Here is a 14,084-nt window from a genome sequence, read left to right on the forward strand (position 1 = left end):
AGGAATGTTTCTGACTTCTTGTTGAATCTGTGTCCTAAGGAGGGGGGAGGGAGAGGGGGGTTTAATTAGGTGGAGTGCAAACATAACTAGACTGGTGGAAATATGTGCATTTAGATCATGGGAACACCAATTAGCTGCAGAGGCGAGTGTCTATATTAAGATAGGAGATGATAACAGCGGTAGGAGATAAAGTCAGTGGGAGTATAACTAACAGGAAGCAACAAATCTAATCTGTTCTTAATATTTGATTCTCCTTATCAAACTCATGCTGCGCATATTCTCTGCCATGCCTATGCAAGGTTTCTGTTCCTTCTTGCTTCGTTGATAGAGAGCGTCTGTGGATGACCACAGCCCGCGCATGCGCTGTCCACCAGAGTCCGCAGCGAAATCCTTTTCCTTGTGAAATTCCCAAGACAGGACAGAAAAAATCCTAAATTACCGTTTGTTAGTTTTTCTTTCGCGGATACAAAGGGAAAGCTGCACATTTGACAAGCTTCGGAAGAAACAATGTTTTGCCAAGACGCTTTTCCAATGACTGAGTGCTGCTGAAATGGTGAGTCGCTTTAAAGTTTCCCGTGCAATTGTTGCCATCACAGCCTTAAAAGTTGAGATTTTTCCCCCTTTTTTGGATCCTTGAACTCCACTAGCAGCACCGCGTCTTTACTTATGCGCTTGGTTTGTGCTTCATAAATACTGCCGCACTTAAGCGTCTTTTTTATTCTACGAAGGATTTTTTTTTTTTTTTCAGGCTGATGGAAGCATGCATGTGCTTGGCACCCCCCACCCACATTGCTCTCAATGCTTTAACTGTGCTGTGCATTACATCTGGGCATCTGATCATGTTAGAGCCACATGCAATGATGAAAGATTGAGCTGGAAATGCTTGGGAATTTTGTTGGAGCTCATTCATGTGCAAATGGTTTATACATAAGTGGTAATATGTGCTCTTGTTTTCATCGAAAAGCAAACCAAAAAAGAGACCATTTGCAACGATGTGCAGGTTCTGGCTGATCTGTTGGGAGTATTTAGGCAGTAAAAGGTTTAATCAGTGATTGAACCAAAATAATAACCTATAAGTAACTGGAACCTTTAAAAAAACTACATTAACTACTTTAATTTTTGATTTCTAAACACACAAAAATACAAAATTACTCTTTTATATAATTATCATATAAAGTGTTTTCATAGGCTCATAGATAGGAAGGATATTTATCATCTTCATTACACTCGATTTGTGCCTTTAACTATATCCTGTCAATAAAAGGTATTTCAGGTGTAGTCATATGTAGCCCATATTTATGATCATCCCTGATGAAATGTGATGCTGTAGGTATGAGAAGACCCCAGTGAAGTAAGACAAAGCACATGATGCCCTTTGATGTATTGTAATCCCATCCAACTGGGACTGTTCTCTCTCTCTGTGCTCTGGGCATATCACTTTACCCTATATCCTCAGGGGCAGAAGAAAGAAACTGACAGTTGTTAGTGTGTGGGCCCAGATCAAACCATGAATATTACCATTAATCAAGAGTGAGAGCACGAAACTCCCCAGTGAGTGAACAGCTGGGTGATAAATGATTGGGTTCAAAAACTGTTTGTTTTTCCTGATAAGAGACCTACAAGAAGAGATTTACTCCACCCACATGGAGCTAAAAAAAGTGGAAAACTTTTCAGTTGGGAAGAGCTGCCATAGATTTATTATTAGTCCATGATAATGGTAATTATAGTATCTATACTCCATGAACATGCTTTTAAAAAGTCTTACAAAAACACATCTCAAAAGTGTGGAATGCATTGGCATTCAGATCCCTTTACCCTGATACCCCTAAATGGAATCCAGTGCAACCAATTGATTTCAGGATTAAATAGAGTCCACTGTATGTAATTTAATCTCAGTATAAATACATCTTTTCTGTGAAAGCCTAAGAGGTTTGTTTGAGAACATTAGGGATGTTTCCAGACGTACCCATCCACCTAAACTGACAAGACTGGGCAAGGAAAGCATTAATCAATTAACCAGTCAAAAATAAATTGGAGAAGCCTGCATAGGTGCACAGGTCAGGTGGGAGAATCTGTTGACAAAAGAATTATTAGTTTTAGTACAACTCTGCAGATCTCACTCTTTATGGAAAGTGTCCTGAAAAAAGTAATAATTGACAGAAAACCTTAAGAATTCAAATTTGTGGGTTTCCACAAACTATAGGCGACAGCGCAAATTTGTAGAAGAAGATGCTTGGGTCAGATGAAAGCGGAATTTAACTTTTTGGTATACATGCTAAACGCTATGTGTGTTTGATCACTGCACAAATCCCTGAGCATACCATGCCCACAGTGAAACATAGTGGTGGCAGCACCTTGCTGTGGGGATGCTTTTTCTCAGCACAGACATGGAAGCTGCTTAGAGTTGATGTAATGATGGAGGAGATAAATTCAGGGCAATACTGAAAAAAAAAAAACTGTTAGAGGCTGCAAACGTCTTGAGACTGGGTGGAGGTTCCCCTTCTAGTAGGGCAACGACCCTAAACATACAGCCAGCTCTACATTTGATTGGTTTAAGTCATAGTATAGTCATGTGTTAGAATGGCCCAGTCAAAGTCCACTGCTAAATCCATTTGAGAGTCCGTGAGAAGACTTGTAAATTGCTATTCGCAGCTGTGCTCCATCTAATATAATTAAGCTTGAGCTACTTTGCAAAGAAGACTGGGCCAACATTTCATTCTTCAAATGTAAAAAACCTTTCATTCTTCAAATGTAAAAACCTGTAAAAAAAGCTAGAAAATGTGCAATTGCAGTGAAATGCCACACGTTTAAGATTTTCATTTGTTAAGAAAACTCAAAACCATATCACTTTTTTTTCCTTTTGACAATTATAGTGTACTTTGTGTTGATCTGTCATAAAATTCTAATTAAATCATTTGAAATCTTAAAAATCCAAGGGGTATGAATACTTCTGCAAAGTAATGTATCTCAGTTGGGACATGGTAAACTTCAACCGCACCAGACTGGCTTTTGGGTTCTGTCCCAAAAATGGATCCAGGTTAGTTAGTTTCAACTGATCCGTTTCCCTTTTTAGGATATGTTAAACCTTACTTCATTGAGTTAAAAAGACTGATAGGACAAAAATGTATTTTCATAACTAATCTCCTGAGAGTTGCAGCATTGTGCAGTGCAGTAAGTTATTTCAACCACAAGGTGTCACATTTAATTGATGCACAAAATGCCCTTTTGAGTCCCTGTGATTTATCATTTACTCCTCCATGGAGCTGTGCAGGAATTTTGCATTGACTTCAACTCCTCTGCTCTTGAAGAATAATGATGCAACTGTGAAAACATCAGTGATATAATCTTTAGTTTGGCAGTGATAGCCTCTGAGAGCTGAACTTTTGGAACAGGTGAAAACACTGTCCTGTGCTATGGTCTCCTTATTTTTTGAGTATGACACAGACCAGGAAAGAGAGATATTTAGCACACGTCAGGTGAAACAAGGCTTGTGCAGTTTTTCCGTTTGGGACATTAAACAGAGAGGATGTTTTACTTAATCTGTCAAAGAACATCCTTTTTTTGTTTCATCTTTATTTCCAGGGTGGAAGGAAGTGAAGCTGTCATAATACACACTCAGTTCATCAAACTACTATTTCATTAAATTCAGCTTATTTTTGCAGCATCAGTTTTTGCTATAATAAACTCCTTCCTGTGAACGAAACGGTGTTTGTCACTTCTCCCTCCTCTAACCAATTCATTCAGGTACTGAGGTTTTTGCAGGCGATGGGAGGGCTTGGTTTCATTTTTATTGGTGTTGCAAGAAAGAGTCTTGGCTCACGGCGCTTGCAGGAAGGAAGGAACAGGTGTGGCAGCAATAGATTTCTGCATCCATATCTCGAAAATTGCTCCTGCGCTCTGGCAAACGAACTTAGTGTGGCCGTTATCTTTTGATAGACTGTTGGTTGTGGGTTACATTTGTAAGAAAATATTGTTACAGGCTGCCTATCTGTAGAAGACCAGGATGTTGTTATCTTTTTTTTCGTTTGCTCAGAGGAATTCTAAGCATTACATACACAGTCAGTGTTTTTTGTCTTTACAGGTGCAGCACCTTGCAAAAGCATCCATGTCTCTTGATTTGTTTTTTCACTACACAATCTCAAACCTTTCCGACTTTATGCGACAGATCAATACAATGTAGTATATAACTGTGAAATGGAAGGAAAAGGATGCATGATTTTCAAATTGAAAATTTCTGAAAAGTGTGGCATGCATTTGAATGCAGCCCTTCTTTGATCTTATACCTTCAAATAAAATCCAGTGCAACTAGAGTTATAATATCAATGTGCTCAATATTGCAACCACATAGGAATGCTTGGATGGATTATTTAATAGGTTATTATAATTCAAGTTCAATGCAGTAATGCTCCTCCTGTGGACGTTATGTATATCCTGCTAAATGACCTTTTCCCTCCTTAAAGCCCACACTTCATATTGATTTTGGTAATGGAGAGAAAGTCGTGGAGACATTGTGGCACCCAAGTGCCTTTAGAAGACAACAGATGTGTGTAATTTAATCTCTGTGTCCTACTTAGGGGATTTTTTTCTTTAGGAGGGACAGAGAAGCTAGTCAGAGTTGACGGAAAGATGGATGGATACAGGGCAATACTGAAAACAAAATCTGTTAGAGGCTGTGAACGACTCGAGACTAGGGGGGAGGTTCACCTTTCAGCAAGACAACGACTCTAAACATATAGCCAAATCTATATTCAGAGCATATTCATGTGTTAGAAGGGTTCAGTAAAAGTCCTAACCCAAAGTCAATTGGGAATCATTGGCAAAGCATGCTCAAATGCTCTCCAACAAATCTGTTTACGACTGAGCTATTTCACAAAAAATGGGCAAAAGATTTAGTCTCTGGATGTACAAACATGGTAGATCCATATCCCAAATGATTCGTGGCTGTAACCAAAGAAGATTTTACAAATTATTGCCTTAAAGGAGCTACAGAAATGTGCTATATAACCCACATGTTTCAGATTTTTATTTAAGTCATGTATCCTTTTTTTTCCACTTCGCAATTATGCACTACTTTGTGTTGGTTTATGCATAAAATCCCACTAAAATAAATCTAAAGTATTGCTTGTAATGTAGGAAAATGTCAAATGTTCATTAATACTTTTGCAAGGCATTATATTTCTTCTAGTGTGTGGTTTTCCTCTTTGTGTTTGCATGAAGAAGTGGTTTTAGATGTTAGGATTATAACTACAGGCAGCACATCAGACAGCCGTTTGCAGCTGAAGATCAGGCTTAAATCCAAGTATTTGCCCAGCTGTAAGCCTGTTTGCCTTTAACATGCCATGTGTTAGCTGCTAATGAATGAAGCAATTAGAGCTTGGTAGTGAATTAGGCTTATGTGATGTCATCTGTGTGCAGTTGTTAGTAATTGTCAACCCCCTGGCAGAATTTTATAAAGCTGTGTTAGTGAGGGTTAACTGCTGGAGTTGATAGTAATGGTTTATTTCTATGTGAAAAGATTTGCCATGTGTTTCAAAGGTGCAGCAATGCCAGGCGGGGGCTCTGGTGGTGAACTGGAGGATGAGTAAGCCTCTCTGGACCCGCCTCCACATCCTCTCCTTACACACATACACAAACCCGGTCATGCGCAAGCAGCTTTGCACCTCGTGCACAGGGGATGCAAACGAAAAAAGTAACAGAACCAACAAGCGGAGCATACCTTTGCACACCTAAACCTCTAACAGAGAGTTGTGTGACAATCACCTCCCAACAGGGATCTGTCCTCAGTGAAGGACGCATCCGTAGACGTGCTTTGTAAGGACACGCTAATAATGCAGAGACCGCCGCCTGCTGTAGTTTGATCAGCGGGAAGAGACTGATTGCTTCACAGATCATCCGAGAGAGATGCCAGAGAGACCGTGTGACTGAGACTGGTTGTTCCACTGCCTGGAGAGCTGTCAAATTGTTTTCACCCCGCTGTTTTACACTTGTGAACCTCTCAGAGGGTGGAGTGAACAGCTGAATGTCAGGTATAGTTTGGAAACGTCTCTATTATAACACCTGACCTCTCCTGTAGGCTTTTCTTGGCTGTATCGGAGGAAAATGTTAAGATTGTTTGATTTTACCCTAAAGTTCTACTAAATAAGTCATGCAACACTTTGAAATGGAAAGAAAAATCCTCTTTACCTCTTGCACAAGATTAGGTAAATTGATAATTTCCTATTGTAGTAAAAAAAATGTAGTGGAAATTTATTTACAGTTACATAGGTCTGACAGCAAATAAATAAATCTGAGTAAAATCTCACCGTTGCAGGCGGAAGGAAGATTTTTAAGGCGTGTGACAGATTGAAAGCCTTGACAGTTGATCCAGCGGCGCTGACTGAATGTTGTGGTCAGACACTGGGGTTTGGATGAAAAAATAAAGCCGCATTTTACTGCAGCCTTGAAATCTGAGGGCTGAAATTGCCATCCTGACATAGAATCAATTACAGGCAGGGGTTATAAAAATAGAATCGTTTGCTCTTTTTTAGTAAAATGCTGAATTATTCAAGTTATTCATGATTTATGTCGCATGTTTGCAGAATCATTTTAAACCAAAAGCCAATGTCTTCATCAATTTGCGCAGTGGTTTGATCTTGCAGTGGAAAAAAAGTTCACATCTTTTGATCAGATTTGCAAGTGGAACAATGCCACTGCCTTGCTTCCTCTTTCTGAAATGATGATTTTTTTTCTTGTAGACAAAGACAAACATCACCGCTGCACGTTTACACAAATGCACAATGAGTTGAATCAGTTAAAAGAAAACAAAATAAAATGAAACAAAAAAAAGATTTTTTTACTGAGGAAGCACTGAGCTCATTTCCAGGCAGATCTCTGATATTTTAGCTCAGGAACTTGCTGTGTCCTGTAGAGCCACGCTTGTGCCTAACCCTTAACCGCATTGGGTATACATGCATACAGCTGTAGAGTGGAAGCTTCAGAAAACACTGCTGAGCATTTCCTGCGAAGGTGAGCTCGCTCTCCCTCTCGCTTTGCCATGCTGCTGGATGCTTTTGCTGTTCTTTTGCATTATTCAGATTATTATGGGTTGCATTTTTGGGGAAGGGTTCACATTCTTAAATGCATTTCTTTTCTTGTCACAATTGCATCATGCAATGTGTTGTGATCTGATTGTGTGTTTTTTTGCTCCTGTATGTTCAGTCTTTAAAACTTAACATTGGCAGACGGAAAAAGTCGCCTCCACGGAGACCAGCGGGACCTTTTTAATTTGATGACCAATGTTGCACAAGTGAATTGAATTTGACATCTTTTGTGGGTTTCACAACCACACTTGTGGCGTTCTCCTCAACCTTAGTATGGGATGTGGTGTTGAAAGATATATGTATGTGTTACGAAGTGCTACGCATGTCTCTTTCTTGAACGCCAGCGTGTCTTTTGAATGAAGAGTGCTCCGCATCCTTCCTCTGGGCCAACAACAGATGCATCCTGCAGCTGCATGCTCCTTCCTGCCTGCAAGCAGACCCTTTTGTGTTAAGACATAGCTACAGCGAAGTTGGGACACCGTATGAATTTAAATGGAGCAGGTCTGAATGGAGCGATACTGGTTGGCTGGCAGGAGGTCCTGTTTTCCATGGCCCTACTCTTGATTGTGTCATCACTAAGTACCAGCCCCATTGGAAGATTCTTTCATGAGATTGCAGTTTTGCAATCTCACAAACACAAAGAGAACTAAGATAAACAGTGTAAAAACACCCTTCCTTGTGATTACAGCTGCAAGTGATGGAGGTATAAGTTTACCAGCTATACACATCAGGAGAATGATCATTTTGCCCACTCTTTCTTGCAAAATAGCTGTTACTAATGCATATTAAATTTTTTATTTTTTTAAGATTGCCCAACACAATGCTGTCACCACCATGTTTCACCATGGACACCCTTGTCTGTGTGGTATTGAAACCCTGGGAAATTGTTTTATCACCTAACCTTGCTTTAAATTTCTCCACATCTTTATTCCCAACCTGACTGAGGTGCTCCTTTGTCTTCATGATCCGGTTTGTTCACTAATTGTCTCTAACAAACCTCCAAGAGAGATCAAATTACACACGGGTGGACCATATTTACTATTTACATTTGGCTTTCAGAGTAAAGGGGGGGGACACATAATAAATAAACAATACATATACGGGCCACATATTACAGATTTTCATTAGTAAAAAATCCTGAATAATTTCTCTTCCTCTTGGTTATTATAATAAAATACATTGATGTTTTTGATTGTGACCCTCAAAATGTAGAAAATTTAAATAGGTGTAAACACTTTCACAAAGCACCTAAAATTCTGAAAGTGTTTTTATTAGAATTATTATTATTTTTGTTTGTATTGTTAAATAAATGTTGAAGCAAGCAGCTTAGCACTACTGCAGCTGACATATTGGATAAACGCCCCATCTGAGGAGCCACCATTATTGGTCCTTCAGGAGGATGTTTATGACTGAAGGCTATTTCTACTCAGGCCTCCGCCCCGACCATGCCCGCCTTGCAAGACCAGCTCTCCCTTAGCTGAAATCACTAGTTGCTTTGGAGTCGGTGGCTCTTTTTTTTTACCAAGGACTTCCGTGCTGAAAAAAAATGTGAGCTCTTTAGTCTTGCGGTGGCAGAGCTGACAAGGAGTAAGGTGAAGTGGAGGAGTCTCTCTGATGCACCAAATTAATTCAGACTGCTAAATCTGATTCTGCAGCAGGAGTAATGTGACATTTCTCAGCAAGCCTTTAAAACTGAAGTATCACAAAGTATCAGGCAGCCTGTTGTTGGAATAATCACAAAGAACAAGCTTTAGGAAATCAATTATGTACAACTGCTGTGGTGTTTAAAGGAGACCTACTAATTAAATGTTGCTTTTTAAATACTCTTTGATGTTGAAGCCAAGTGAAAAGTAGTTTTTACCTTTCATTAAAATCTTTAATATTGTGTTATCCAAAGGCAAAAACAGTTTTCTGTTCATTTAAAGGGCATATATCATACTTTCTTTACGTTTTCACCTGGGTTTAGGCTTGGAGCTCACAATAGGTTTTCCATGTCCAACATGAGGAAATATATATAATAAACCTAGCAAGAAGCAGCCAAAAGTGTTTCAGAAAAGATGGTGTTACGTTTGGAATGCAGATCTTAGACACCAGTGCATAACACAATAGCGACTCAAGACAAATGTAGTTATAGCTAAATTGTCCGCTTGAATATAAGTTTATAAAGTGTAAATTTATATGGTGATTTATCCAATGACAAGGAGTAGTCAGGAGAAATATTGTTGCAGTAGCTTGGAGACTTAACAAACTGACACTGTAGCCCCAGATTTAAAAGCACTCCGAGTCTGTCTGTAATTTACCACAGTGAAAAATGGCTGCTTGTGATGAGAACTGTACTTGAAAACACAACAATTCTGTCAGCATTCAGGTGGACATTTCAATCTCTGCTTCGCCTCTGACCACCAGCATCAACACTCCCATTTCTCCAAATAATTATCTCAGGAAAATACTTTATACAAGCGAGTCGTGCAGTGATTTTACAGTAATCAGTCCGTGTTTAACACATAAATGTGAGCTGGACTACAGGAATGTAGTTGTCAAAACATTATTAGGACACTGTCTGTCACACTACTTATACTCTTAACAATTTGTTTGCAGTTAGTTTACCCACAAGAGCAAGTGATTTATGCCCTAAAATATCACTTCCATCTAATGCTAAACATTGTAGATAGAGGAGAAGTTAAAATACTAAGAGTTTTAAGAGTCAATGTGTAATGTTTAAGTAATAACTCATTTACTACTCGGTTTCTGTACTTAGCATCGGCTACTAGCCAAACCAAAGTACTTATACTTGTACTCGGTCTGAAAAAAACTGGTATCGGGACACCCCTAAAACTCCACATACTTTTCCAGCCAGTGGGGTACCAGACAACATGTCACAAATAATAAGAAAGGCTCAATTTGATTCAAAAAGACAGGTTTTAAAATTACTTCTCAGCTTTGAAGCAATTTGAAATGCCAATTGTGATTTATTTATGTTTCATACTTTCAAAATGTCAGTCAGTCATTTTCTACCACTTATTCCATAGTGGGTCGCGGGGGAGCTGGTGCCTATCTCCAGCAGTCTATGGGCGAGAGGCGGGGTACACCCTGGACAGGTCGCCAGTCCATCGCAGGGCAACACACAAACAACCATGCACACTCATTCATACACCTAAGGGCAATTTAGATTGACCAATTAACCTAACAGGCATGTCTTTGGACTGTGGGAGGAAGCCGGAGTACCCGGTGAGAACCCACTTCAAGAATCCCTCATGAAGAACAAAATATCGAGGTACGTGACGTCGCCCGGTACGGCGGAGCCGGGGTCCCACCCTGGAGCCAGGCCTGGGGTCGGGACTCGTCGGAGAGCGCCTGGTGGCCGGGTTGCTCCTCGCGGGACCCGGCCGGGCCAAGCCCGAACGAGAGACACGAGGCCATCCCCCAGTGGCCCACTGGGGGATGGCCTCGCATCTCTCGTCACCTGCAGGGGGAACCGTGAGGGACCGGTGCAAAGAGGATTGGGTGGCGGACGAAGGTGGCGGACGAAGGTGGCGGACGAAGGTGGAGACCTCAGCGGCCCGATCCCCGGATGCTTAGGCTGGCTCTATGGACGTGGAATGTCACCTCGCTGGGGGGGAAGGAGCCTGAGCTTGTGCGGGAGGTCGAGAGATATCGACTAGAAATAGTCGGGCTCGCCTCCACGCACAGCGTGGGCTCTGGAACCCATCTCCTTGAGAGGGGTTGGACTCTGTTCTACTCTGGAGTGGCCCACGGGGAGAGGTGGCGGGCTGGTGTGGGTTTGCTTGTTGCCCCCCAGCACAGCCGTCTCGTGTTGGGGTTTAGCCCAGTGGATGAGAGAGTCGTATCCCTGCGCCTTCGGGTTGGGGAGAGGTCTCTGACTATCATTTCAGCCTACGGGCCGAGTGGCAGTGCAGAGTACCCGGCCTTCTTGGCGTCCCTGTCGGGGGTGCTGGATAGTGCCCCTCCCAGGGACTCCATTATTCTGCTGGGGGACTTCAACGCCCACGTGGGGAACGACAGTGACACCTGGAGATGCGTGATCGGGAGGAATGGCCTCCCCGATCTGAATCCGAGTGGTGTTTTGTTATTGGACTTCTGTGCTAGTCACGGATTGTCCATAACGAACACCATGTTCAAACATAAGGGTGTCCATCAGTGGACTTGGCACCAGGACACCCTAGGCAGGAGGTCGATGATCGACTTTGTTGTCGTATCATCAGACCTTCGGCCGCATGTTTTGGACACTCGGGTGAAGAGAGGGGCTGAGCTGTCCACTGATCATCACCTGGTGGTGAGTTGGATCCGCTGGAGGAGGAGAAAGCCGGACAGACTTGGCAGGCCCAAGCGCATAGTGAGGGTCTGCTGGGAACGCCTGGCAGAGCCCTCGGCCAGGGATGTATTCAACTCCCACCTCCGGGAGAGCTTCGACCAGATCCCGGGGGATGTTGGAGACATAGAGTCCGAGTGGACCATGTTCTCCGCATCTATTGTCGATGCTGCTGCCCGTAGCTGTGGCCGTAAGGTCTGCGGTGCCTGTCGCGGCGGCAATCCCAGAACCCGGTGGTGGACACCGGCAGTAAGGGATGCTGTTAAGCTGAAGAAGGAGTCCTATCGGCTGTGGTTGGCTTGTGGGACTCCTGAGGTGGCTGACGGGTACCGTGAGGCCAAGCGTGCTGCGGCCCGGGCTGTGGCAGAGGCAAAAACTCGGGCCTGGGAGGAGTTCGGTGAGGCCATGGAGAAGGACTACCGGTTGGCCTCAAGGCGATTCTGGCAAACCGTCCGTCGCCTCAGGAGGGGGAAGCAGTGCTTCACCAACACTGTTTATAGTGGGGGCAGGAGACTGCTGACCTCGACTGAGGACATTATCGGGCGGTGGAAGGAGTACTTCGAGGATCTCCTCAATCCTGCCATCACACATTCCATGGTGGAAACAGAGGCTGGGGACTCGGGGTTGGACTCTTTCATCACCCAGGCTGAAGTCACCGAGGTGGTTAAAAAGCTCCGCGGTGGCAAGGCTTCGGGGGTGGATGAGATCCGCCCTGAGTACCTCAAGTCTCTGGATGTTGTAGGGCTGTCATGGTTGACACGTCTCTTCAACATTGCGTGGCGGTCGGGGACAGTGCCTCTGGACTGGCAGACTGGGGTGGTGGTACCCCTTCATAAGAAGGGGGACCGGAGGGTGTGTTCCAACTACAGGGGGATCACACTCCTCAGCCTCCCTGGTAAGGCCTACGCCAGGGTATTGGAGAGGAGAGTCCGACCGATAGTCGAACCTCGGCTTCAGGAGGAGCAGTGTGGTTTTCGTCCCGACCGTGGAACACTGGACCAGCTCTATACCCTCTACAGAGTGCTCGAGGGTTCATGGGAGTTTGCCCAACCGGTTCACATGTGTTTTGTGGACCTGGAGAAGGCATTCGACTGTGTCCCTCATGATGCCCTGTGGGGGGTGCTCCAGGAGTATGGAATCGGGGGCCCTTTATTAGGGGCTATCCGGTCCCTGTACGAGCGGAGCAGGAGTTTGTCCGCATTGCCGGCACTAAGTCGGACCTGTTCCCAGTGCATGTTGGACTCCGGCAGGGCTGCCCTTTGTCACCGGTCCTGTCCATAACTTTTATGGACAGGATTTCTAGACGCAGCCAAGGGCCGGAGGGGGTCGGGTTTGGGGACCAGTGGATTTCGTCTCTTCTTTTTGCAGATGACGTGGTCCTGCTGGCCCCCTCTAGTCAAGACCTACAGCATGCGCTGTGGCGGTTCGCAGCCGAGTGTGAAGCGGCTGGGATGAGGATCAGCTCCTCCAAGTCCGAGGCCATGGTACTCGACCGGAAAAGGGTGGCTTGTCCTCTTCAGGTTGGAGGGTAGTTCTTGACTCAAGTGGAGGAGTTTAAGTATCTCGGGGTCTTGTTCACGAGTGAGGGAAGAATGGAGCGGGAGATCGACAGACGGATCGGTGCGGCTGCCACAGTAATGGGGGCGCTGTGCCGGTCCGTTGTGGTGAAGAGAGAGCTGAGCCGAAAAGCAAAGCTCTCAATTTACTGGTCGGTCTACGTTCCTACCCTCACCTATGGCCATGAACTTTGGGTCATGACCGAAAGAACGAGATCTCGGATACAAGCGGCTGAAATGAGCTTCCTCCGTAGGGTGGCCGGGCACTCCCTTAGAGATAGGATGAGGAGCTCGGCCATCCGGGAGGGGCTCGGAGTAGAGCCGCTGCTCCTCCACATCGAGAGGAGCCAGTTGAGGTGGCTCGGGCATCTATACCGGATGCCTCCTGGACGCCTTCCTCGGGAGGTGTTCCAGGCACGTCCCACCGGGAGGAGGCCCAGGGGACGGCCCAGGAAACGCTGGAGGGACTATGTCTCTCGGCTGGCCTGGGAACGCCTTGGGCTCCCCCTGGAGGAACTGGAGGAGGTGTCTGGAGAGAGGGACGTCTGGGCGTCTCTGTTGAGTCTGCTGCCCCCGCGACCCGGTCCCGGATAAGCGGAAGACGACGAGTACGAGTACTTTCAAAATGTGGGGGTTTTCCGGTTCTAAAATGATGCAATGTGCCCTTTATAATAACTTGGAATAACACCAGATTTTTTAATCACATTTTATAACCTATAATTGATAACATTTTATTACAAAGATTGGATTATTTTGCTTGTATTCTTAGCTCATTTGCTTTTGGGACTGATAATACCTTTTGTAAGAGTGGTTTAATTAATAATGATTTGAAAAAATCTAAATAATTGTACAACAATTATATGTTTTTAGTAATATTTTGGCTTATATTTACAGCTTATATTATTGTATTTTACTCTGAGAAGTACACCAGTCTTTATGTTGCGTGCACCCTGTGAGAAGGGACCTATACTTTAGTCATCTGGCCACCAGATGTATAACAACTTCCTCCGGTCCCCTCCGTAGAGACTCAACTCTCTTGCCTAAATCCACTTCCCAACTTCAGACAGGAGATAGCACGCAGCAGAGCACGAGGTTGTCTGAAAACTTGGATTTTTTTTT

The 14,084-nt window shown here is 44.0% G+C and overlaps 1 protein-coding gene across 5 annotated transcripts in view; it reads left to right on the forward strand.

Annotated features, from left to right (window-relative positions):
- Positions 1–364: 364 nt before the first annotated feature.
- Positions 365–14,084, forward strand: part of pald1a (phosphatase domain containing paladin 1a) — a 76,671-nt gene continuing 62,951 nt past the window's right edge. For 3 of the 5 annotated variants that reach the window (XM_047378132.1, XM_047378127.1, XM_047378131.1), the window contains exon 1: positions 365–553. The gene's annotated coding sequence lies outside the window, so the exon portion shown is untranslated. Of the gene's footprint in view, positions 554–5,664; positions 6,027–14,084 lie in introns of those variants that run through there. The other 2 variants (XM_047378130.1, XM_047378128.1) reach the window with 1 other exon arrangement.

This window comes from Girardinichthys multiradiatus, chromosome 10 (genome assembly GCF_021462225.1).
Source record: "Girardinichthys multiradiatus isolate DD_20200921_A chromosome 10, DD_fGirMul_XY1, whole genome shotgun sequence".
Lineage (NCBI taxonomy): Eukaryota > Metazoa > Chordata > Actinopteri > Cyprinodontiformes > Goodeidae > Girardinichthys > Girardinichthys multiradiatus.